The sequence below is a fragment of the Schistocerca serialis genome, chromosome 4, assembly GCF_023864345.2.
Source record: "Schistocerca serialis cubense isolate TAMUIC-IGC-003099 chromosome 4, iqSchSeri2.2, whole genome shotgun sequence".
In the NCBI taxonomy this organism is placed as follows: domain Eukaryota; kingdom Metazoa; phylum Arthropoda; class Insecta; order Orthoptera; family Acrididae; genus Schistocerca; species Schistocerca serialis.
This window is the reverse complement of record NC_064641.1, coordinates 307,618,798-307,646,772: the sequence shown is the minus strand read 5'-3', so window position 1 is coordinate 307,646,772 and position 27,975 is coordinate 307,618,798. Positions and strand designations below refer to the sequence as shown.

The following is a 27,975-nucleotide window of genomic DNA, read 5'->3' as shown; positions in this document are numbered from 1 at the left end:
TCACTCCCTTCCCAACCACTGCTTCCCTTTCGTGCCCCTCGACTCTTATAACTGCCATCTGGTGTCTGTAAAAAATGTAAATAGCCTTTCGCTCCCTGTATTTTACCCCTGCCACCTTCAGACTCTGAAAGAGAGTATTCCAGTCAACATTGTCAAAAGCTTTCTCTAAGTCTACAAATGTTAGAAACGTAGGTTTGCCTTTCTTTAATCTTTCTTCTAAGATGAGTCGTAAGGTTAGTATTGCCTCACGTGTTCCAACATTTCTACGGAATCCACCAGCAGTAGGGGCCTAAAATAAATTCCCAATTAACACGCGGCGCTCAATTAAGTTGATGTTGCTGTCTCAATTGTTCATCTCACCAAAGTAAATTGCAAAATTTCTACGAATTATAAATGATTCCAAGAAGTAAATGCTTTCAGATTAGTCTCGTAAATATCAGTCACTTGAAATAAAATTGTTATGGTTCATTTCCGTCACCAGTACCCGCGGATCTAAATTCCCGCTCAGCGCGTCCAGCGCGGCGCAAGCGCGCCACTTGTAATACACACGGAGGCCGCAGGTGCTGAGAGGGCGCTCCGTGGACTGGGCGAGCAGCGCTGAACGTTCGGCGGCACAACAGTTTTTGCTGTGGGCCGACCAATTTTGCCATAGAGGACGACGGTGCGGCCACACCTGGCTATGCGTCGGTTTCCGATGGCGAGTGAGCCCGCGTGTTCAGTGCACGGGGCACTTGTTATTGAGAAGCTACCATATCGTGTGCCGAGAGAAATTTGTTCTTGCTTGGCTTGGAAGCAGCTTCCCTGTAACATTCTGACTTACGCACATCGTGGTGAATCAGAAGGCAACGGTATTACTTTCCATGTTTTGTGATTTATGAGCAAGTGAAGTTAGAACATTTTGTAATCCAACTGGTGAGACCGGAGTTAGTGACCGATATTTAGTGTTTAGTTTAAGAAAGTAGTATCTGTTCTCTGAAGCATCTCTTGGTGTTTTTCTACGACACACAGTTTCCTGAGTTCATTACTTCATCAGTTAACATCCCCAAGCCCAATCCTCGCTAAAAGTTACTTATTTGTAATGACAATTATTGGTGAAAAACTTACTCTGTTTATTATTAGAAAGATTCTTAAATGTCTATGTCACGATTGGCCAACTTTTAAGAGAGTTCTTTGATACCGTTTTAATGGTTCTGGCCTGTTCTTTTCTTAATTGTCAGTAAAGAACAACGTTAACCTGGATGTCGTTCCTGCTGGTAGAGACCTTGTGTTTAAGACTGTTTAAGGAAGTAAAGAGATGTTAAATTATGATCAGACTATTACGCACGTTTTTGATACCAGTACCACCATTCGTGGAATCGTTACAAAAATGTTCAACTTATTAACTTCAAAATCAGCAAGCACAGTGGAAAACTTTAATTTCATTAAAAGTGTAATTACGACTAAGATAATACAACTGCTGTAATGATATCCTTCAAATATCCTGAAAACAGATTGAACACGCAGTGCACCGAATTTCTCTAATTGCTCTGCAGTTAATTAATTCCAGTAAGAACCTTGGCCTGACGCATAATCAAGAACATATCAGTCTCTCCAGAATATAATACACAGAATGAAAGTACAGTACTGGATTTTTTTGTTGTTGATTTCTGTTCAGCAGCAATGTGTGCCGGCAGTCTTTGCGGTAATGTCGCCTGCTGCCGTCCCTTACGCAGCATCGGGAATGATACTGTCACCTCTTCCAGCACATCCGAATACTCAGTGGATCGTTACGATATAAAGCTTCTGCATCATATTATCACATATTTTAGCACATAATACACTCCCTATCTGTATTTCACTTGGCTGCTCATCAGTATTTATTGGCAAGATCTCCTACTCTTATAATGTAGTCGAGGATTAAAATAAAGTACTGACAGTCGTCCTTGGAGATCCGCCACGAGATTCCAGCTGGTTTTTTTTCCCATCAAAACCATCACAGGTATCTCTTGGTCATGTGCGGCATACAGAGTGAGAGTCAAACGACAATAGGTGAAAAAATGTGGGAGAGATTGTTGTACATACGGGATATGTACGTAGGAACGCATAATGTTCCTTGGGCAGTGTTTCAGTCTAATGACTGATGTTAGAAAAGCATGAAGAAATGCGCATCAGAGCCAGAAATAGATATTTCAAATGGTTCAAACGGCTCTGAGCACTATGGGACTTAACATCTGAGGTCATCAGTCCCCTAGAACTTAGAACTACTTAAACCTAACTAACCTAAGGACATCACACACATCCATGCCCGAGACAGGATTCGAACCTGCGACCGTAGCGGTCACGCGGTTACAGACTGAAGTGCCTAGAACCACACGGTCACACCGGCCGGCGAAATAGATAGTTTTCACAGTTTTTGTTACTGCAGTACATGTGGTTGTGCTTCGTGCAGCATTTATAAACATCGCGAGTTCTACACATTTAAGTGATGTATAATATATTAAAACTCCAGAATGAAAATTTCACTCTGTAGCGGAGTGTGCGCTGATATGAAACTTCCTGGCAGATTAAAACTGTGTGCCGGACCGAGAATGGAACTCGGGACCTAGCCTTTCGCGGGTAAGTGTTCTGCCAACTGAGCTACCCAAGCATGACTCACGCCATGTCCTCACAGCTTTACTTCTGCCAGTTCGAGTCTCGGTCCGGCACGCAGTTTTAATCTGCCAGGAAGTTTCGTTTTATATTAAATCTATTTGGAATCTAGTGTTAATTCTTCACATACAGAACTTTATGGCAAGCAAAATTCGATCTATTTTTAAAATTAACTAAACAGTGTGTGGACAGTTAAGCCGTACTTTGCCGGTCGTGCACCAGTTTGTATGGCCAAGCGGTTAAAGGCGCTACAGTCTGGAACCGCGTGACCGCTACGGTCGCAGGTTCGAATCCTACCTCGGGCATGGATGTGTGTGATGTCCTTAGGTTAGTTAGGTTTAAGTAGTTCTAAGTTCTAGGGGACTGATGACCTTAGAAGTTAAGTCCCATAGTGCTCAGAGCCATTTGAACCATTTGAACCATTTTGTAGCTTGAAACAGAGATCTTTTAACATTGTTCATGGCATACTCGTACGTACTAAGTAAGTGACTTTCATGTAATTCTGCAAGCTTTCGCGGCCGTTGTCACTGAAGTTAAAATCTTCTGAGTTATTACGCCGCGTCATATTTCTGCTAACATGATCGACGTTTCGACCCCTCTGCTGGGATCTTCCTCAGGATCTTCTGGTGTCCACTACTGCTAGAACGCTGTCAGAGACGAGTGGTTCAAATGGTTCAAATGGCTCTGAGCACTATGGGACTTAACTTCTGTGGTCATAAGTCCCCTAGAACTTAGAACTACTTAAACCTAACTAACCTAAGGACATCACACACATCCATGCCCGAGGCAGGATTCGAACCTGCGACCGTAGCAGTCCCGCAGTTCCGGACTGCGCGCCTAGAACCACTAGACCACCGCGGCCGGCAGAGACGAGTGTCGCGTCCTCTTATAAGGAGAAGTTTTCTCGCGTTCGTGCTGGAGAAGTGATACTACTGGTTAAAATTCATATTGCTACCATTGGTGCGCCATAGTCATAGGCTAATATCCCCACTCTGATGCAGAAGAAGGGGCGTTGCTTGCTAATCTCCTGTGGATACCATTGGCGGCCCATCGTCATTGGATAGAAAGGCACTATTCCACACTTACGATGGAGAAGGGTTATTGGTTGAAATTACTGCTACCGCTATTGGTTGGTCGTCATCATTGTCTAGATTCGAAACGGACAGAGCAAGAGAGGGGGAATGTTTACCCAAAATATTATTGTCCGCCGAGGTGACTTGCAGCGCGTTGTTTATGTCACTCGCACTGTGGCCGCGTATTCACTTCCTTGATAGCGCGGAGCCACGATGCCGGAAGCCTATAGCCGTCCTCTCTATCGAAATTAGATGCATTCTTAGGAATTTCAACGGCTTCTCGGGCCTTGCTTTTATAAATGTTTGTTTCCTTAACCAATACACGTACGTTATTAAAATCGATGTCAGAGCCACAGTCCTCATAATGTTCCGATACTGCCGATTTTGCACTTTGTTTCAGCCACATGTGCCGTTCGTGTTCCTTAATGCGTTCCTTAACAGTTCTTCCCGTTTCGCCTATATACATTTTACCGCAGCCACATGTCACTTGATAGACGCCTGCATTGTGGAGGCAATCAGGTGCATCCGTTGCCCGCCGGAAAAAATCTTTATTTTGTTTTGACTAAAGAAATATGTCTGAATACTAATTTTCTTTAGAATTCTGTTAATGCTGTCTCTGAAGTCTTCTAGCAGTAATGGACATCAGAAGATCCTGAGGAAGATCCCAGCAGAGGGGTCGAAACGTCGACCATTTTAGCAGAAATATGACGCGGCCTAATAACTCAGAAGATTTTAACTTTAGTGACAACGGCCGCGAAAGCCTGCAGAATTACATAAAACACTTGTGTGGGCAAGAGGTTTACACCCCCATCAAAAGACTGGAGAACCTTCGCAGAAGAAGAGGTAAAGTACTCAGCGATTTGGCCGTGATAAAAATGTTATTCCCAGGTTCGCCAGAATTAGTCACCATGTGCAGACAAGGAAAGTCAGGAGGATCTACGAAAGGGCCAGCCAAGTACTTCTCCGTGAAAGAATCCAGCAAATACGCACAGACTTGAATTATGTTAGCTCCGTTTTAATTGATGTGCATTTTTCACTGGCGGAACTCTCTCACCCCAGGACTGGGATAAAGTGGACAGAATAACGTTTGATCATTCATTAAGGTTTTCGTGTTTCAGTGCTATGAAACAAAAAAAAAGAAGTTCGAAAAGCTAGCGGTTTAAGTTCAGAAGGAAGACGCTACTGTGGATCCGAAACGATTTGTGGTGAATCTCTCGTCGGAAGTACTCGATGAAGCAGCTGTTTCAGTTCTGGGGAAAGGTCTGAATTTCGCAGCTACACCGAAGAGAATACCTGTTGAAGAAACCGTAAGTGCCGTCGAAGCATCCTTGTTTTGTCTTCCGAAGGTGCAGGCCAAAGAAGTAAGACAAGATGTGACGAGAGTTCTACGGAAATCGAAACCTCCGAAAAGCAACATATCGGCGCAGGAAAGGAAATCTCTTATTGAACTCGTGAGAAACGAAAGCATCATTGTATCAAAATCGGATAAGGGGAATGCTACTGTTGTTTTGGACGCTGTGGATTATGACAGAAAGATGGAACAACTACTAACTGATCCTGTGTATCACAGGTTAAAAAGCGATCCAACGAACAGAATCGTTCGAAAAGTGAAAAACCTGATATCAGACTCCAGACTGGACAGCTCTGTTACAAAGAATCTAACACCTCGAATACCTGTCTCACCCAGAATGTATGGACTACCCAAAATACATAAAGAATCGGTTCCTTTGAGGCCTATCGTCAGTGAGATTAACTCATCGACTTATTTTTTAGACGTCATTTATCTGACAAACTGAGACATCTAGATGGTAAAACAAATACTTTTATAAAAGATTCGAAACATTTTTTAGAAATTACACCCATACTGAAGATATCTGCAGATGACAATGTTGTTAGCTTCGATGTGACATAATCATTTACTAACGTCCCAGTATCAGATACAACGGAGATCATAAGGGAGAATGTCGCTCCAGATGTTTGCGACTTAATTGAATTATGTCTTCGTTCGAGCTATTTTAAGTACAATGGTGAATTCTATGAACAGGCTGACGGCCTTGCTATGGGCTCACCCATTTCGCCAGTTGCAGTTGACGTTTTTATGGAACATTTTGAGCGACAGGCATTAAGTAGTGCTCCTTTGAAGCCTTCTTGCTGGCTGCGTTATGTGGCCACACAGCGAAGAAGAACTTCATGCTTTCCACAATTTCGTAAATGGAATGCACCTCAAAATCGAATTTACCTTCCAGGCTGAGAGTGAGGTCGGTCTCCCGTTTCTAGATGTGTTGGTATACAGAAGATCTGATAAAACTCTAGGTCACATAGTGTACAGAAAGCCGACTAACTCGAACAGGTATTCAGATGCCACTTCGCACCACCACCCAGCTCAGGAGCAAGTAGTATTCAACTATCTGTCTTCACGTGCCTTCCGTATAAGCGTTGACGACGACTTGGATTCGGAGTTGAATTTTTTTAAAGAGGACATTGAAGGCAAGTGGAACTGATAGTTATTCAGTCTACAGGGCTTCTAGGCGGAATATTTATAACACTAGTAAGAGCAACGAGGAATCGCCTTCTCACTCCGTTAGGTTACCGTTCGTTTCTGGGGTCACTGACCGCATATGCAGACATCTCTAGAAAAATGGTATGCCGGCCGCGGTGGCCATGCGGTTCAAGGCGCTCAGTCCGGAGCCGCGCTGCTGCTACGGTCGCAGGTTCGAATCCTGCCTCGGGCATGGGTGTGTGTGATGTCCTTAGGTTAGTTAGGTTCAAGTAGTTCTAAGTTCTAGGGGACTGATGACCACGGCAGTTGAGTCCCATAGTGCTCAGAGCCATTTGAACCATTTGAACCACTCGTCTCTGACAGCGTTCTAGCAGTAGTGGACACCAGAAGATCCTGAGGAAGATCCCAGCAGAGGGGTCGAAACGTCGATCATTTTAGCAGAAATATGGCGTGGTCTAATAACCCAGAAGATTTTAACTTAAGTGATTTTCGTTAATGTCTTAACACTTTTACTGGTTTTGAAAATGGAAGCTTGTGTCAGTCTCCAGGAGCTTCATTCTCAAAATGGTTTTAACTTGTAATGAATTTTAGATAATATTTCTGCTTGGTTTCACTTACTGATTATTGATGTGTAGTAGATTAATACTGTAACAGACAGCCAACTAAATACAATATTGAGAAGATTTCATAGACTACGATGGTTTTAAATTTCAGTAGCATATTTGTTCCTAGTCAAATGAGCACGTTGTACCTTTGAAAATGTTTTCACATTTGGAAAACCTTAATTTTGAGGAATTGTTTTTGTAATTTCAGCGAAAGACTGTAGCACATTAAAAGAATGTCATCATTTAAAAATGGAATAAGAAAATATATTAAATTTCTATTACAGGGCTGGTTAGAAGCGGAAGTCTGATAAGTGTTCCAAGCTACAACATTGTCTCCTACTCCAAACAAAACAATCGATAAAAATGGAAAAGTTATGTCGAATTCTGCCTTCAGCGTCTCAAATACTGGAAACGAACGATTAGCTGTAGAAAAAAATGTTAAGTAGTAGGTGCCTTTCATCAAGCCAGTTTGCCGTGCAATTACTGTCGTTACAAAGACAAACAAAAAACAAAACATTAATAAATGCGAGTCCTCTGCTTTATAGTTCAACTGAAAGCTTTCGAAGCTCTAATCAGCATTACTAGAGACAGCAATCTGAAAAACACCGAAAAATTAACGCATGTGGAACAAAGAACTGTGATTGGAAATCCAAAGGCACGTCAGACATTCATGCTGGAAAAGAAGCCCAGCGTCAGAGCGATTCGCGATCAGCGCCTGCCGCCGTCATCTGTTCTGCACCCTCATCTCCTTTTTTTTTATCAGCTCGACGCAGCCTGCAGGTCAAGTGAGTAATTTTAAGCGCTTCTTCTTGCGCATTCTCGCTTCTCTCTTGCGGAGTAAATCGCTGTAAAAGCGTCGTTAATGTGCAATTTGGTCGATTGCTGCATATTCTCTGCTATTCAGCTATCGGAGGTACTCATCGCTGTAAGCGCCGGAACGATGGTCCCTCTCCACAGCCAATTTTCGTTTGAACCAGTAGTGTCTGTTCCCCTACTTCATTTCTTCGGCTTACGAACCCAGGGATAAAGGTTCACCTCTTTCCCCACAGTGCGGAATGTAATTTGAAGACTCAATATTTTTTAAAATCTTTGTCGTAGTTCAATAAAATACAACACACTGGTTGACTATCCCTCTTGCTTCTCGAATGAGATATTCAAAATTATAGATCTTGTTTTGATTTCAGGATTTGAAGCTAAATCAAGCTTGTTACTTCAAATGTGCAGTACTTGTCAGGCTATGCAATCTATTCCAGTTGCGATGACTGTCACTTGTATTAGTTTGTATTCTATATTAGCATAAGTGAGAATTATTGTACTTTTTGAAGTCGTATCGTAGCTAACGTGAGAGCAAATATGAAAACAGTCACAATATTCAGTCAAAAAAATGGTTCACATGGCTCTGAGCACTATGGGACTCAACAGCAGAGGTCATCAGTCCCCTAGACTTAGAACTACTTATACCTAAGGACATCACACTCATCCATGCCCGAGGCAGGATTAGTACCTGCGACCGTAGCAGCGGCGCGGTTCCGAACTGGAGCACCTAGAACCGCTTAGCCACCGCGGCCGGCCTATTGAGTCAAGTTTCAGCTGGTAGCAATCTGTATGTAGGAAGCCAAATGGCTCTACGAGGGAGTTTTCTCTCAAAAATCTCAAGAGCATAGCGGAACTGCACCGCAGATATACACTTTCTTCCAGTTGCAGACTAATACGGAAAGCAAACAACACACATTACATTGTGGGCAACCACATCTGTGAGAATGCATTCCATTGAAAAAAAAAAACGCAGCAGCTATTGTGTAACCCTTATTAGCACAGCCGGTTTCGCAACCTGAAGTTGCATTATCAGGTACATATTCAAATCGTTTATAACGAAACTTAGAGAGAGTACTGAGCGCCCACCCTTACTCTCGGTCAAGTTGTATTAAAACGTCCTTTTAAGGAATGTAGTCCAAATATGTCTTATGGCTGTCTCCTTCCTCTCGTCCTTGGACTACCGTTCGTACGAAGGATACTTTATACATCCTGTCTGAGAGTCATGGGGGCGTCCAATAATCCCCACGCTACGCTGTAAATGATTTGAACTTGTACTTGATGATGCAACATTAGGTTGAGAAAACCAATTGTACTAGTACCGGATTATTCAACAGCTGTTTCGTTTGACAAATACACTACTGGCAATTAAAATTGCTACACCAAGAAGAAATGCAGATGACAAACGATTATTCATTGGACAAATAAATTACGAGTATACTGAAACTGATATGTGATTACATTTTCACATAATTTGGGTGCATAGATCCGAAGAAATCAGTACCCAGAACAACCACCTCTGGCCGTAATAATGTCTTGATACGCCTGGGCATTGAATCAAACAGAGCTTGGATGGTGTGTACAGGTACAGCTGCCCATGCAGCTTCAACACAATACCACAGTTCATCAAGATTAGTGACTGGCGTATTGTGACGAGCGAGTTGCTCGGCCACCATTGACCAGGCGTTTTCAATTGGTGAGAGATCTAGAGAACGTGCTGGCCAGGGCAGCTGTCGGACATTTTCTGTATCCAGAAAGACCCGTACAGGACCTGCAACATGCGGTCGTGCATTATCCTGCTGAAATGTAGGGTTTCGTATGGATCGAATGAAGGGCAGAGCCACGGGTCGTAACACATCTGAAATGTAACGTCCACTGTTCAAAGTGCCGTCAATGCGAACAAGAGGGGACAGAGACGAGTAACCATGGCACCCCATACCGTCACGTCGGGTGATACGCCAATATGGCGATGACGAATACACGCTTCCAATGTGCGTTTACCGCGATGTCGCCAAACATGGATGCGACCATCATGATGCTGTAAACAGAACCTGGATTCATCCGAAAAAATGACGTTTTGCCATTCGTGCACCCAGGTTCGTCGTTCAGTACACCATCGCAGGCGCTCCTGTCTGTGATGCAGCGTCAAGGGTAACCGCAGCCATGGTCTCCGAGCTGATAGTCCACGCTGCTGCAAACGTTGTCGAAGTGTTCGTGCAGATGGTTGTTGTCTTGCAAACGTCCCCGTCTGTTGACTCAGGGGTCGAGACGTGGCTGCACGATCCGTTACAGCCATGCGGATAAGATGCCTGTCATCTCGACTGCTAGTGATACGAGGCCGTTGAGATCCAGCACGGCGTTCCGTATTAGCCTCCTGAACCCACTGATTCCATATTCTGCTAACAGTCATTGGATCTCGACCAACGTGAGCAGCAATGTCGCGATACGATAAACCGCAATTGCGATAGGCTACAATCCGACGTTTATCAAAGTCGGAAATGTGATGGTACGCATTTCTCCTCCTTACAGAAGGCAACACAACAACGTTTCACCAGGCAACGCCGGTCAACTGCTGTTTGTGTATGAGAAATCGGTTGGAATCTTTCCTTATGTCAGCACGTTGTAGGTGTCGCCACCGGCACCAACCTTGTGTGAATGCTCTGAAAAGCTAATCATTTGCATATGACAGCATCTTCTTCCTGTCGGCTAAATTTGGCGTCTGTAGCACGTAATCTTCGTGGTGTACCAATTTTAGTGGCCAGTAACGTATAACACAGAAAAATCAACAGTACTGGAGTTTGTAGTTGTACCAAAAACAAACCTTCTTTACTACGTCTACCCATATTACTTTCAACAACACATGATCTCACAACTGCACACGAAAGCCATACGTGATCAGTTCACATTTAGATTTCCAGTGACTTGCATAATCGCTAAAGATGAATTGTCGAACATAGGGATTGCATTCCTCCACCTCAACAATACCTTCCTCGAACTTACGTAATGTCTTCTGGGTTTCCGCTTCGTATAATTCTTTCACTTCCTCCAAAACCTTGACACCATGCACTCCGCCTAGCCTTCCGTATCCGTCTATCCTCCTCTCTCTAACCCTGCATCGATTTAATAATTTCCCTCTCTCCTCCTCACATTTAACTTCCTCAGATTTTTTTACAGTTGCCGCGAACTTGACACTAACCAACCTACCGTTTCACCCCTAATTTACAACCCGTCTACCAGTACTTTCCCTGTCTCAGAATCCTCAAACTTACTCATTCTCCATTTACTGTCACAACGATACCTTAACCACTTTCCCGTACGTGACCCCGAGAGATCCACCGAGAGATCTTTGTATATCAGAGCTCCTCTTCTCCACTCTTCTTGCTCTCTTTCCAGCCTCTTGCTTCTGGGGCCTCATCCCCATCTTTTCTAGTCAGCATTGTTCCAGAGCACACAACTTTGAAAACATTCACCGCTCATTTCTAATCTCTAGTCACAACAAATCGACATTTACGATTTACGGAAACCTCTGAACTGTCAACGTCCTTTTAAGTTATAAGCTTCATGTAACTTAAGAACTTACATTTTTTTATTTCATTAGTGTAGGACATGAAAATGAAATGACAATAATGAAAAATTGTATGGAATTATCTCAGTATTCCCTGTCCAAGAGGAGAACACTCCATAGTCGGGCCAAAAAATTTCCAGGGTACTTGTAGTAACTGGCTTCTTTCTTGTTTCTTTTCTGTTTAACGTTTGAAGGAAAAGATCTATTACACTGACTCTACAAAGCAACGATATTTCTTTGTTTTTACTAGTAAGTTCAGTGTAGGTCAGAATTATTTCATTTTACCGTTATATTTCATTGAGATTGCCCCTCTAATCAGTGGGAATGTGCCGAATGATTGGATGAATTACGATTCTTATTACACCAGGCCGATGATCGTGTCTGGAAACGCAGTGCGCCACGGACGCGGGTCGGTGGGGCAATATTATGCTATGAACGTCATTCACGTGGGTTTCCATTGGTTCTTTGGTAGTAACCGCAGGCATGATGGCAGCTGTGGACACCGTCAACGTTACTTTGGACCACCTGAATCTCTCCACGCTCAATGTCTTCCCCGACGGCGATGACATCTTCCAATAGCATAACTGTGTAGGTCATAAGGCCCCAAACGTAAAAATGAATTAGGAAACCTCGTTAACTTAACTGTTTTGATAGATGTAGGATAGTACATATTTAGATACTGCATTCTGTTGTTATGCAGTGCGATGCATACCAGTGCAGGGAAAGGCGGAACGGAAATTCATTCTCGGGGGAAAGACAAAGTTTGAATTATCACATCGAAGAAAGAAAGTTAATTAATTTTTTGCTTGTTTACAGACTTTGTTCACCGGCGTATGTCACTCTTTACCGTGACCGCTTCTGGCTGTTGCTTGAGTGGCCTAAACGTAATCCTGCTGTATTATCCTGATTAGGAGGCGAAAAAACGTAACGGAAAAGAAACGCTATTTGTTGGTGAATGGTGCCCGAAAGATAGTTTATTATCATGCTCCTCAAGCACGATTGTGGCCTTGTGACATATACAGTTATCCCACTGGAAGATTTCGTCGCAATCGGGGAAGACATTAAGCGTAAAAAGATGCAAGTAGTCCAAAATAATGGTCACGGAGTCCACAGCCGTCATGGCGCTCAAAATTGCGTTCTCGCAAAATTTCAGCGCATGCGCACTACCTAGCTAGTCTGTACGGTAGAGCCAGATCCGTCTGGCTGTTGCTTCAGTGGCCTAACAGCCAGTGCTGTCTGACCTGCAATCCACTATGGCCAGAGTTGAGCACATCCAGTTTCGCCATTCCTAAGACCCCAGACAGTCAGTTTGTACGTTGGGCCTTCTTTGAATATTGTTTGATCGGGACGGTAAATGAAGAGCTCACCAATATTAGTACAAGCAAACTGCACTACCTGTACTGCACACAAAAATGGGTACAGAAAGTGAAATAATCCTTCCTTTGTCTTCTGATTGGTTTAAGACTGCGGCCCAGACTTCTTCTATTGTGCCAACATCTGCATCGCGGAACTTACACCAAACATCCTCTATCATTTGTTGTATGTATTCCGATCTCTGTTTTCCCCTCCAGGTTTCACAACCTCCGGTTTCTTCCAGTGCAACGCAAGTTCTATATCTACATACATACTCCGCAAGCCACCATACGGTGCGTGGAGACGGTTATCCTGTACAGCTTCTAGTCACTTCCTCTCCTGTCCAATCGCAAACAGAGCGAGAGATAAAAGACTTTCTGTAAGCCTTCGTATGAGCCCTAACTTCTCTTATGCTCGTGATACTTACACGGAATGTACTTTGGCGGCAGTATAATCGTTCTGCAGTGGGCTTCAGATATCAGCTCTCTAAAGTTTCTCAACAGTATTCCTCGGAAAGAATGTCGCCTTTCCTCTAGGGATTCCAAGTTGAGTCCAGAAGCATCTCCGTAATACTTACTTATTGTTCGAATCTGTCAGTAACTATTCTACCAGCCCGCCTTTCCATTGCTTCCTTTGAAGCAGGCCTGGTGCGGATACCGAACACTCGAACAGCACTCAAGAATAGGTCGCACTAGTGTCCTATGTCCTGTCTCATTTATAGATGAACCACACTTTCCTAAGATTATCCCAATAAACCGAAGTCGATTATTCGCCTTCACTGCTACAATCCTTACATCCTCGTCCCATTTCATATCGCTTTGCAGTGTTATGCGTAGATATTAAATCAGTGTGATTGTGTCAAGCAGGAGACTAATAATGTTGTATTCGAACATTACAGGTTTGTTTTTCCGAGTCATCCGTCTTAACTTACATTTTTCTGCTATTAGAGCTACCTGCTATTCCACACACCAACTGGAGATGTGGTCTAAATTATCTCGTATCCTCCTACAGTCACAGAACGACGACACCTTCCCGTACAGCATCATCGACAGCATCATCAGCAAACAGCTAGATGTTGTCCACATTGTCCGGCAAGTCATTTATGTATACAGAAAATAATAGCGGTCCGCTCACACTTTCCTGGGCGCTACAGACGATACCCTCATCTCTGACGAACAGCCACCATCGAGGGCAAGTACTGGATTCCGTTGCTTAAGAAGTTGTCGAGCCACTCATATATCTGGAAACGTATTTCCTAAGCTCGTATCTTCGTTAACAGTCTGCAGAGGGATACTATATCAAATGCTCTTCGGAAATTCATAAATACGGGTTCTGACTGTTGCCCTCCATCCATAGTTCGCAGTATATCATTTGAGAAAAGGGCAAACAGAGTTTCGCACGAACGATGCTTTCTAAAACCGTGCTAATTAGTGGATAGAAGATTTTCCCTCTCAAGGAAATTTATTATATTCGAACTGAGAATATCTTCAAGAATTTTGCAGCAAACCGATGTTCGGGATATTGGTCTGTAATTTTGTGATCCCTTCTTATACATAGGGGCCGCAGCTCGTGGTCTCGCGGTAGCATTCTCGCTTCCGGAGCACGGGGGTCCGGGTTCGAATCCTGGCGGGGTCGGGGATTTTCACCTGCCTCGAGATGACTGGGTGTTGTTGTGTCGTCTTCATCATCATCATTAATCCTCATTACGGTCGGAGGAAGGCAATGGCAAACCACCTCCACTAGGACCTTGCCTAGTACGGCGGTGCGGGTCTCCCGCATCGTTCCCCTTCGCTCTGTCAAGGAGTGTGGGACATCATCATCATCATTATACATAGGAGTTAATCTGCGCTTTTTTCTAGTCTCTTGGGACTTTGTGCTGGACGAGAGATTTGGAATGAATGCAAAGTAAGTAAGGGACCAATACCGTAGTGCACTCTCTGTAAAACAGAAATGGGATTCCGTCCTGAACTGAAGGCTTATTTGCTTTCAACTCTTCCAGTTGCTTCTCTAGGACAGGAACACTTATTATTTTGTCCTCCATACGAGAGTCTGTGCGATGGTGAAACGACAGTATGTTTATACCATTCTCCTGCGTGAACGTTTTCTTAAAAACGAAATTTAAAACTTGGGCTTTCCTTTTCCTGTCTTCTATTTTGACAACAGGCTGATCAACGAGTGACTGGATAGAAGCCTTAGACCCGCTTAGCGATTTTACGTAAGACCAGAATTCACTGATGTCTTAACACTTGTCCTATCAGCCTGTCCGTTCTTCCAGTCAGTATTTTCCGCAGGTTCATTTCTTGTCAAATCGATGGAAAACATCATTTCGTATCAGTCTTATTTAATACTCAGCATCCTTGTGTAGTGTACACTCCAGCTAAACGAACTCCTACACACAGGCTGCTGTGCTGACGGCAACGATGTAGCGACGCAGCGGCTGATACTGCCGTTTGTCCGGCTTCCTCCCGGCTAAGTACTGCAGTCTCTTTAGCCGGCTTAAATGTCACGTCTTATAGAAGGGTAAATAAAATCTGTAGTTTCAACCGGACCTCTACAATCCATATAAACCGCTCAAAAAGTTTTGTACCGCCTTGACATCTGCGTGCGGACTGAGATTTTATGGGAGCAAGGAATGAAAGACTAAATCTTATGAAACTAGAAAATGCCATAACAATACTCTTTGACGCACTGTCCACATAGTTGTCAAGAGGTTGCTTCACAAGCCCATCCCAGTCTTTGGTGGCGTCTTCCTAACATCATTCACTGTGATGAGAGTCCTTGCGACGGCGCTGTGCAAGTGTCAGCTGGCCGTAAACATGCTCAGTCGGGTTGACGGCAGAAGATACCGTAGGCCATTCCAGTCGCTGCTTTCCTGCCTCTTCGCGGGAGATATTCACGAGCTACGTGTGGTGTGCTAAATGTTGCAGTGCAGGGCTGTAGGCTGGAAGATCCCGATACTGCGCAGCCCTCACATTACTCTCGAGCGCAGCGATGAGAGGCACCCGACAACCGTTCTTGATTTGAAGAAGGTCATCATTCCATAGGTCTGTCCTTTAAATTACTTTGTTTTCAGCGGCCCATTCTCTTTAGCATCTACAGCAAATTTATCGAGGCTGTGTTGCCCACCCAGAAGTAATACTATTCCGAAACACTGCTGACCCACCTCCCTGCCGATGGGGCTGAATGCTTCAAACGATCATTGGTACCCGGACGGCTCTGCGCTGTTCTATGACGATCATCGGGTCCCATACAATCCTGCAGTCGTAGGTACGTAGAACCCGAGGCCATTGACCCAAGTTTCATCCCACCTTCGCCCGACGTGATCCTGGAGGTTAGTACTGTTGTTCGTAATGACGGCTAGAGGTCACAGTGAGCACGTGAAGCCATCTGCGTGCTGTGTGGGTCGACATAGCGCTCCCAGTTATCTCCAAAAAGGCACCGCGCAGTTGCGTTGCTTTCTCCTCGTAGTAGCTACGACTCACCAGCTGGCGTTGTTTACCGTGGGCGACAGTACGAAGCAGATATTCAATATCTTGTGTATCATCGTAGTGGTTGAATGGTCGAATGACGTCGCTGTGGCGTTCAACAATCCGGTGACAGCGCTTCTACCCATTAAACGACAGTGCAAACGCGTACGAAATACCCTTCGAAGCAGTTTCACTCAGCAGCGTACGCAAGTCGAGTTGTTCCACTCGCGATTGAATACATAGCTGTTCTGAACTGCACTTTCAATGTTGGTTTAGTTTTACCTCCATTAAGTAGGTGGCTACATGGGGGGATATCCAGTGTTAAAAAGTGTGTTGAGAAGAGACATCTGTTACAAGCAATGCAAGGGTGAGGGCGGTGGGAAACTAACTGAGCAGTTCATGTTCTGAACAAAGTGGGCACCTTAGTAAATAGTACACTACTGTCCATTAAAATTGCTACACCACGAAGATGACGTGCTACAGACGCGAAATTTAACCGACAGGAAGAAGATGCTGTGATATGCAAATGATAAGCTTTTCAGAGCATTCACAAAAGGTTGGCGCCGGTGGCGACACCTACAACGTGCTGTCATGAGGGAAGTTCCCAACCGATTCCTCATACACAAACAGCAGTTGACCGGCGTTGCCGGTTAAACGTTGTTGTGATGCCTCGTGTAAGGAGGAGAAATGCGTACCATCACGTTTCCGACTTTGATAAATGTCGGATTGTAGCCTATCGCGATTGCTGCTCGCGTTGGTCGAGATCCAATGACTGTTAGCAGAATATGGAATCGGTGGGTTCGGGAGGGTAATGCGGAACGCCGCGCTGGATCCCAACGGCCTCGTTTCACTAGCAGTCGAGATGACAGGCATCTTATCCGCATGGCTGTAACGAATCGTGCAGCGACGTCTCGATCCCTGCGTCAACAGATGGGGACGTTTGCAAGACAACAACCATGTGCACGAACAGTTCGACGACGTTTCCAGCAGCATGGACTATCAGCTCGGAGACCATGGCTGCGGTTACCCTTGACGCTGCATCACAGACAGGAGCGCTTACGATGGTGTACTCAATGACGAACCTGGGTGCACGAATGGCAAAACGTCATTTTTTTCGGATGAATCCAGGTTCTGTTTACAGCATCATGGTGGTCGCATCCGTGTTGGACGACATCGCGGTAAACGCACGTTGGAAGCGTGTATTCGTCATCGCCATACTGGCGTATCACCCGGCGTGATGGTAAGGGGTTGCCATTGGTTACACGTCTCGGTCACCTATTGTTCGCATTGACGGTACTTTGAACAGTGGACGTTACATTTCAGATGTGTTTCGACCCGTTGCTCTACGCTTCATTCGATCCCTGCGAAACCCTGCACTTCAGCAGGATAATGCACGACCGCATGTTGTAGGTCCTGTACGGGCCTTTCTGGATACAGAAAATGTTCGACTGCTGCCCTGGTCAGCACATTCTCCAGATCTCTCACCAATTGAAAACGTCTGGTCAATGGTGGCCGAGAAACTGGATCGTCATAATACGCCAGTCACTACTCTTGATGAACTGTGGTAGCGTCTTGAAGCTGCAGGGGCAGCTGAACCTGTACATGCCATCCAAGCTCTGTTTGACTAAATGCCCAGGAGTATCAAGGCCGTTATTACGGCCAGAGGTGGTTGTTCTGGGTACTGATTTCTCAGGATCTATGCATGCAAACTGCGTTAAAATGTAATCACATGTCAGTTCTAGTATAATATATTTGTCCAATGAATACCCGTTTATCATATGCATATTTGCATATTTGGAGTTGTAATGCACCGACGCAGAAAGCAGTTCATGTACTTAAATACTGTATGAAATGAGTATCTGAAAGGTTTGAACTAAGTGTTCCTCAGCCTTTGCTAAGATATATCACTTCACTTACTCACTGTTCGTACAAGGAAAATGCTGCCAACAGTCCATGACAATCATCACTGTGTAATGTCGTTTGAAAATCGTTGAATAGAAAATCAGATGTTCCTGATGACAAAACGTTGACTAATACAAGAACTGCAGTACACTCCGTTGAAATCTAATGTTATAAAATAGTCCTCAGTGGGAATGCCTGCTTCCCACTGGCCTTCTACCATAGAAAATTTATAATTGAATATATTGCGGGCAGCCTCGGAAGAGGGATCCTATTGTTGTGTCCATGTTATTACAATCTTAACTGACAACCACTCAATAATGTCTCACTGCAACATCGGCAAATAGTACCATCCAAATCTGCCATGTAAGCCTACTGTATATCAATTACAGAAAGTACTAAGACGTATATATATTATGATAAAAAAAGTCCTCATTATATTACATCACTTCCTAATCACTACATTGCTCAATCATTAGAAGTGCATTAATGACAAATAACGGCTACATCTCAGTGTACCTATTCACAGTACTGTTCAATCATAAAGAATCCAACTAACATCTCCATCTCAGTGCAAAAAAGAACATGTCAAATAACCAATATGAGAAATCGTTCGTAGTTACATCGAAAAAAATTGTATTGTACAAAGTGGCACATATTATGTTGAAATTCAATGGCCATTTTCAGAAAATACACGAGAAATAAATCCCTAATTCTAGATAAATGTGAAAAAGAAATGTTGCTTTCCATGTTCACCTATCGCTAAAAGCTTTTTACAGAAATTCATGAAATATGATGTGGCAATATACACTGAAGCGCCAAAGAAACTGGTATAGGTATGCGTATTCAAACACAGAGATACATAAAAAAGGCAGAATTTGGCGCTGCTGTCGGCCACGCCTATATGACACAACAAGTGTCTGGCGCAGTTGTTAGATCGATTATTGCTGCTATAATGGCAGGCTATCAAGATTTAAGTGAGTTTGAACGTGGTGTTATAGTCGGCGCACGAGCGATGGGTCACAGCATATCCGAGGTAGCGCTGGAGTGAGGAATTTCCAGTACGAACATTCCACGAGTGTACCGTGAATATCAGGAATCTGGTAAAACATCGAAACTCCGACATCGCTACGACTGAAAAGATCCTGCAAGAACGGGACCAACGACGACTGAAGAGAATCGTTCAACGTGACAGAAGTGCAACCCTTCTGCAAATTTCCGCGGATTTAAATGCTGGACCATCAACAAGTGTCAGCGTCCGAGCAATTCAACGAAACATCATCGATATGGGCTTTCGGAGCCGAAGGCCCACCCGTGTAGCCTTGATGATTGCACAACACAAAGCTTTAAGCCTCGCCTAGGCCCGTCAACACCGACATTGGAATTTTGATAACTGGAAACATGTTGCCTGGTCGGAAGTGTCTAGTTCCAAATTGTATCGAGCGGATGGACGTGTAGGGATATGGAGACAATCTCATGAATCCATGGACCCTGAATGTCAGCAGGGCACTGTTCAAGCGGTGGGGCGTGTGCAACTGGAGTGATATGGGCCCCCGAAACGTCTAGATACAACTCTGACAGGTGACACGTAAGTAAGCATCTTGTCTGATTACCTGCAGCTATTCGTGTCTATTGTGCATTCCGACGAACTTGGGCAATTCCAGCAGGACAGTGCGACACCCCACACGTCCAGAATTGCTACAGGGTGGCTCCAGGAACACTCTTCTGAGCTTAAACACTTCCGCTGGCCACCAAACTTCCCAGAAATGTGCATTGTTGAGCATATCTAGGATCTCTTGCAACGTGCTGTTCAGAAGAGATCTCGACCCTCTCGTACTCTTACGGATTTATGGACAGCCCTGCAGTATTCATGGTGTCAATTCCCTCCGGCACTACTTCAGACATTAGTCGAGTCCATGCCACGTCGTTTCGCGGCACTTCTGCGTCCTCGCGGTGGCCCTATACGATATTAGGCAGGTGTACCAGTTTCTTTCGCTCTTCAATGAAACTTTAAAATAATCATCATACAATTACACAGGACATAGAAAATACATAGTAATACACGAAATATGACTTGACATAATAATAATGTCGTGTGACTAGGGCCTCCCATCGGGTAGACCTTTCGCCAGGTGCAAGTCTTTGGAGTTGACGCCACTTCGGCGACTTGCGCGTCGATAAGGATGAAATGATGATGATTAGGACAACACAACACCCAGTCCCTGAGCGGAGAAAATCTCCGACCCAGCCGGGAATCGAACCCGGGCCCTTAGGATTGACAGTCCGTCGCTCTGACCACTCAGCTACCGGGGGCGGAGATGACTTGACATAAAAGCGCATAAATGTTGACAATGGTATAAGAAATGAAACTGCTTGGTAAAACAAATAATGGGAAATAAATATTGGCCAAGTGCGAAAATAAAATTTTTCTGAGTAAGGGGATGGAACAAAAGATTGCAATGTTGTAGTGTAAATCTTTGAGTGAATGTATGTATTGTTTCATGTGAAGAGTAAAGCCTTGCTTATGACAGAAAACTTAGCATAGCATGTGAAGAAAAATTAAAGAAATGTATCAGGAAAAGAACCACGTTAGACATAAACACAGACAAACATAAAGAAAAAAATTAATTGCAATTGAAAAACTAGTCTAATAAACAACATCGGAAAAAAATCGCTTAAACTACCATGAGTATCTGAACAATACAGCGCTGGTGGAATCATATTTGCTGCGAAGAAGGGTTAAATGAATAAAAACATATATCAAGTTGTCAAAATCATCAATCATGTGTATTAAAGACAAAAAAAATTTGCATATTATTCACAGGTAAAGAAAAATCTCATTCTAAAAACACAGTTCAAACAGCCCATCCCGCCACAAAAATCCACCCCTGTTCTTTCTTTAAGTCAGGTTAATCCACTAAACCAAAATAACTCCACATATATCTTATAAGTGAAAGAGTCACAAGTCCCTACAAAATCCCTAATAATTTACTCACTTACTCAAAACTCCCTACAATAATCCACAAAATCCTCATAAACATCATGACTTCAACCTCATACTATAGTCCTCATAAATCCAATAATCATCTCAAAATATTCGTAGCATCATCATTATAAGCATCATCATCATCATCATCTCAAAAACCTCTATAATAATTTACTTGTCTCTTATGTACTAAATGTTTAAAAGAAAAAAATCTTGTAAGCATCAGAAATAATCGTATAATGCCATCATCCCACTGTAATTAATTACCTGAAAATAAAGAGAATTCAGGAATATTTACTTCGTCTTCTTTGGAGAAGGAGTTTCAGAAAATCGTGTTTAATGAACTCTGCTTTAGTGGCACTGTCATTAGTGACTTCACTGTCGTTATCGCGCAGTGAATGTATTGATTGCGTCTTGCCACTGATGTGCTTTATGTATGACCAAAACCTCTTTGGGTTTTCTGCCAGATTTCGAGACAGTTTCGTTGTGTAAATTATTGAAAGCATCTCGCATTGAAGTACGCACTATATTTCTAACTTCTGAAAAACTTTGCCAGTCTTGGGAATTTTGCTTTCTTTTAAATTTGGCATGCTTTTTTCGCTGCTTCTGCAACAGCGATCTGTCCCGTTTTTTGTGCCATGGGGGATCAGTATCATCACTTATTAATTTATGTGGTATATATCTCTCAATTGCTGTTGATACTATCTCTTTGAAGTCATTCCACAACTTTTCTACGCTTACATGATCAGATCGGAAGGAGTGCAGACTGTCTCTTATAAAGGCGTTAAGATCATTTTTATCAGCTTTTTTTTAAAAAAAATAGATATACTTCGCGTTTCTTTTTGATGGTTGTCGGAGTTACGGTATTCAGACTAGCAGCTAGTGCCTTGTGGTCGCTAATCCCAGTATTCGTCACGATACTCGCTATTTGTCTAGGATTATTTGTTGCTAAGAGGTCAAGTAGGCTTTCGCAACTATTTACACTTCGATTGAGCTCATGAACTAATTGTTCCAAATAATTTTCTGAGAAAGCATTCAGAACAATTTCGGATGACGCTTTATGCCTGCCGCCAGCTTTAAACGTATGATTTTTTCCAGCATATCGAGGTTAGATTGAAATCACCATCGACTATTACCAGGGAATAACTTCCATGGTACTAGAGGGAGCTGTAAAGGGAAAAAACTGTAGAGGAAGACAGAGACTGGAATACATCCAGTAAATAATTGAGGATGTGAGTTGCAAGTGCTACTCTGAGATGATGAGGTTGGCACAGGAGAGGAATTCGTGGCAGTTGCCAGTTCTCAGATGGAACAATTTCTTTTTTGATTCATCAGTCTTCTGACTGGTTTATCAGAAGACAGATGACTCAGAAAAAATAGTTTGTTGCATCTGAGAACTGGCAACTGGCGAAAACACCTGCTAAAATAAAGTAGGTGTAATTTATTAAAAGCCTGTAATCCAGCAAAACTTTCGGTAACAAAAAGTAATTAACTTCTTAAGTCCACATTTAAATATCGGAGTGATCATAAATAGTGTAATGAAGCAGCGAATACTCGGTTGTCAACGGAAATGGAAAATCTGCATGGTAAAAAGGAAGATCGGGTTTAGCGCCCCGTCGACATCGAGGTCATTAGGGACAACCATCGCGGCATTTTCCTGGAGCGATTTAGGAAAATCGCGGAAAACCTAAATCAGTGATGGCTGTACGCTGGTTGAACCCTCGTCCTCCGGAATGCGAGTCCAATGTGCTAACCTCCGCGCCACTTCGCTCGGTAAATGTGCATGGTATCACAATCTGGTCAATAAAAACCAACAGGAAGGTAAAATTGAGAAGTATGAAAGAGAGAATAACGACTTGTGTAACATAAAAATTGATGACTCCGTAAAAGGAAAGCTGATGTGTTCTTTTTTCTTGGAATCAATGATAAACTAGATGATAGAGGCGAGGAAGGATGCTGGTGCAGCTGAAGAAAAATTTTCTTTATCGAAAGAAACATCGTAGTACCAAATATTGGCGTAGAATCTATGAAGAAATTTCTGTACATGTAAGTCTGTAAAACAGCGAAGTATAGGACTGAAACATAGATAGAGCAGTTTGACGGAAATCAAAATAAGCCGGAGAATCTAAAAAAAATGGTTCAAATGGCTCTGAGCACTATGGGACTCAACTGCTGAGGTCATTAGTCCCCTAGAACTTAGAACTAGTTAAACCTAACTAACCTAAGGACATCACAAACATCCATGTCCGAGGCGGGATTCGAACCTGCGACCGTAGCGGTCTTGCGGGTCCAGACTGCAGCGCCTTTAACCGCACGGCCACATCGGCCGGCGGAGAATCTAAAATGTGCTGCCTCAAAAGATGTTTGTTGAGAGAGATCATCTGATGGGGGTTTTTCACGGGCTATATCGTCTTCCTATTAAGTTGTCAAAACCTGTTCTAAATCGATGACTGTTTCTAGGTTGAATTTCCTCTTCCTATAAACTGGTAATTTTGTGATGTGAGAGATGAAGTGTTACTATCTTTAACTGTTAGTACACATTTATCAGTTGTTCTTACTTATTTTCATCTTCCTAAAGTCTAAATTCAAATTACTGTCCCTACACCGTCTGTCACCAGAAGCGTTTCGAATCCCCACGGGAAGCTGTGTTATTATGCATCCGGTTCCAGCAACTTGTCAGCGGACAGCCAGCTTCTCAACAACGATCTCGTTACAGAACTTTAAGCGGATGGCGGAACCAACTTGTTGCTGCTTTTAACTCACATAAAGTGAATTAAGCCATCGTATTAATTACCCGCGTGGCGTTTGCACAGCTCCTCTGGAGCCATACGGCACACAGAAACGAGATTTTGTTCACAGCTCCGCCGGAAGCGGTTTATGATTTTGAAGCAACTGCTTTCGGTAAGTACGTTCCCGTTGTTAGGAATCAAAAGCAAAGTTGCAGTTACAATTATATTAGTCTCAGTTTAGAGAAATGTTCTCTAAAAACATTAAAAAGCAAAGTGATACCTACTTTAAAGCGGAATCTCGTATTAGTAGTAACTGTACTGATAAACTTCGGTAGAAAGATAAATCGCGTGGAGGTAGTGTGTATCACAGAAGCTTGTGTCTGGAAACAACAGACTCTTTTTTTAAAAAAAAAATTCTTTATTATCACAACAATATTAATCATACATATTTAGCCCACCTCCTAACATGATTAGTGGGCCATTAATTGTTACATAAAAACTAAGTTATTGCAGCTTAATGTTACAATTACGTTAGTGAGCTACAGTTTAAGTTAAGTTACTAAAGTATGGTTAGATTCCTACAACAACAATGGGCAGTTTTGTTTTAGCTACTTTTAACCTAGAATGACTACTAACTGCAGCGTCACAGCTCTGCCAGTAAAATACAAACCTACTTAGGGTGGCCAGGCTCCTCGAGCTAACCCCGAGGAGCATGCCCCTGGCACTGGACCGGCCATGGTTAGTATTCGCTGCAGTTTCCTATGTTAGTGTTCTAAACTAAGTCCTACTACTACTAACTTAACCTAAGTCATCATTGGTGCTTTAGTTGCAATCGGTGTGATTGACCTACATTTCTATTTCACTTCATCGACTCCTAGTGTATCTAAGCCTTTGCACTTCCCAAATCAGATTTTCCAGCTTCCCCACCACATTTGATTTCAGACAGTGCCGATTTGACTCTCAGACTGCTACTTTCGTTGGTCATTACATCTTTCTCTCGTGGTCAATACGCCTTTGAGGGACCCCACCCGGAAATCCAAGGGGGGAAGTAACAGGGAACCTTTTGTCAATCGAGAATTCAGCATGAATTTTACGTTATGTGTCTTTAATGCAGTGGTTTCCGTGGCCTTCCAGGTGCTCATGCCGTTGATCATTGCTCGTACCTCCGCCTTTTGTGGGCGGCTTTCCACACCAAGTCCTGAACCCCTCTCCTTTCCTCTGCCTTCTTTGTCGAGGCCGTTGGCTGAACAGATGTGACACCTTTTATCAGATAGTTCTGTCTTTATTGTTAGTGATTTATATTCATAACTAGCTGAGTCCTCAGAGTTGCCCAGTTATGTATCTATTGCTATATTCTATTAGTCCATCTCCTTCCTCCCTCTGCTTATCCATCTCTTCCGCCCCACTCTCTGTCCACCTCTTCCAGCCCTCTCTCGGTCCAACTGCTCCTCCCCCATTTCTCCCTCCGTCTGCTCCTCCCCCTCTCTCAATCTGCACCTCCTCCGTCTGTCCATCTGCTGCTTCCCCCTTCTTCATCTCCTCGCCATCTACTGCTCGCCTCCGCTACCTTTCCTTCCCTCTTCCCTCTCCTCTTCCCCCCTATCTGTATCTATCTCCTCCTTCCGTGTCTCCTTCTTCACCCTTTTCTCTCCACGCCATCACTCCCATCCCAATAGGAGGTTGCTAGCCCTTAGCCCCACAGTATTTCTTTCTAGATGCTAAGTAACATGTTTACCAATATTGGATGAAATTGATTCAAGGGTTTGCGAAGAACTTTATACCCATGGCTTTGCTCACATACATACGTCACATACAGTATATTTAACATATATCACAAACATTTGTAAACGTATTTCACCCGTATCTCTGTCCGCCCCTGGTAGCTGAGCGATCAGCGCGAATGTCTTACCAAACGGCCCGGGTTCGATTCCCGGCTGGGTCGGAGATTTTCTCCGCTCAGGGACTGGTTCAAATGGCTCTGAGCGCTATGGGACTTAACATCTGAGGTCATCAGTGACCTAGAACTTAGAACTATTTAAAACTAACTAACCTAAGGACATCACACACATCCATGCCCGAGGTAGGATTCGAACGTGCGACCGTAGAAGTAGCGCGGTTCCAGACTGAAGCGCCTAGAACCGCTCGGCCACCACGGCCGGCCTTCAGGGACTGGGTGGTTGTCCTTATCATCATCATTTCATCCCCATCGAGACGCAAGTCGCCGAAGTGGCGTCAACTCGAAAGATTTGCACCAGGCGAACGTTATACCCGACGGGAGGCGCTAGCCACATGGCGTTACCTGTATCTCTAGCGAATTGCGCCCTTCAGCTTTGTTTCCACAAAGCTCAACGTTTATGCATATCTCCTGAACTATATGTCGTACGATGATATAATTTTGCATCTACATCCAGTGTTGTATGTAGGTACTACCTGTGAAATATATTGAGAGTAGAGGTACTAGTAAAGAACCAATATATTAGAATGTCATGCCTACTGCAGCAGTTGTTGACGTATCTCTACGTTCGCAACGTCTTACCTCCTTAACTATGTGCCGTACAATGATATTTTTTGCAGATACATTCAGTGGTACATGTGACTACAGTCTGCAAAATTTGTTGCAAATAGAGTAAGCAGTAAGAAGTAATAAACTAAAATGTCATTCCTGATGTGGCAGTTTTAGTAGATGATCAGTGAAACTATAGTAAGCCATGATCCTTTTTCCTCTCATCATTTAATGTGAGGTGTAAGCGAGAAAAAGCGTTGTAAAGATTTGAAATTATGTGTAAAGTTGGTTGCAATTCACTAAGTGCTCACATTTCTGAATAACTGGAGGAATATAGTCTGTATATTTGCGTGGCGTGCGCTACATTTCTTTTCCAACCCCAACCCAACCTCTCTGAACTTTTTATTTCCACAGCGGTTCTTTCCAGACATAAGTGAAATGTGTACGAAGTTTGGCTGAAATAGTTCCAATGGTTTACGAGGAGTTGTAGAACACACATACATACGTATACGCATATATACAGTATTATAATATGTCTGGATTGAAACAGTCATTGGGATGGAACCTGGGACCCAAACGTTTTGATAATCAAGCAACGACGCTACCACCAGCCCGTTATGATCACCACACGGTAGTTATTCCTGCTACTATTTCACCCCAAGTCATGGATGTCACTATAGTAACTTTAAGAGTATCACTAATCCAGCACTCTTGAGCACACTGCACCTTTCCGCTACCTCTCACCCCCTCCCCCACCCCCAATCGTCCCCTTCTCTACCAATACTTAGCTTCTTATAGGCCATCGCGGAGCCGTGTTTCCCTGAAAAGCAAATTCAGGGAGGAATTTTCGTCTAGCTGTTTCATAAAGTAATATTTTTTTAAATATGTTAACATGCTCGCGGTAAACACCACCACTAGAAGAGCCTCCTCGAACTATTCGCCGCTGTAGCAACCTGTCGGGCACCAGCTCATAAACTTTGGGCTCCTCTCGGCGCAGGGCGAGGTGTGGCTGAGATCTGAGCCGTGCAGAAACGAGGGGAAACTGCGGCTTCCCCTTCAGGAGGAGGACTTTCATGAGGCGAGGGGTCAGCCGGCCGCGCCACAATTCGGGCCGCATCGCCGCCTAAGCCGTTGCCGGTCACTGGAGTGCGGCTTAGAATCCCTACGCTGACACCCCTTACGCAAGGTTTCCGTGCATACAGCCAAAAGTGCGATCGCTTAAGCTACACGTGTGCTCAGTGTGTAGCGAATATGTTGACTGCATGCTCACGTAGCGACTAGAAATATGTCCCAGAAGGAATTGTGAATATTCAAGAATATGACAGAACGATCGTTGGAAGCTAACAAGTCTGTCGGTCCTAATGACATACTTGTCAGTTTTGATATAGTGTCTTTGTTCACGATGGTTCTAGTTGATGAAGCTCTCTCCCATATAGCCGATATGTTCCCTACTGATATAGTAGCCTTGTTCCAATACTGTCTATCCTCAACTTATTTTCAGTACAATGGTGAATTTTATGAACAGATCGATGGGGTAGCCATGGGAAGCCCCCTAAGTCCCGCAATTGCGAATTTATTCATGGAATATTTTGAACATCAAGCACTGCAGTCGGCCATAAAAAGCCCCTCGAAGTGGTATCGGTATGTGGATGATACCTTTGTAACATGGAATCATGAGGAAGAAGACTTGAATGATTTTCTGGTACACTTAAATAGCATCAACCCAAAGATTAAATTTACTATGGAGAAGGAGAAGAATGGACAACTTAACTTCTTGGATGTATCAGTTATCAAACGGGCGGATGGGCCCTTAGGCCATAAGGTCTACAGGAAAGGTACACATACTGATCGCAA

At 43.6% G+C, this 27,975-nt stretch overlaps 1 protein-coding gene and 1 non-coding gene across 2 annotated transcripts in view; one reads left to right on the top strand and one right to left on the bottom strand.

The window, feature by feature from the left end:
• The window catches only part of LOC126474409 (spondin-1), a 646,454-nt gene that overhangs the window by 227,154 nt on the left and 391,325 nt on the right, over nt 1–27,975 (top strand). The window lies entirely within an intron of this gene.
• On the bottom strand, nt 20,142–20,216 carry Trnad-guc (transfer RNA aspartic acid (anticodon GUC)). The gene has a single exon. It is a non-coding gene; the product is annotated as a tRNA-Asp (tRNA).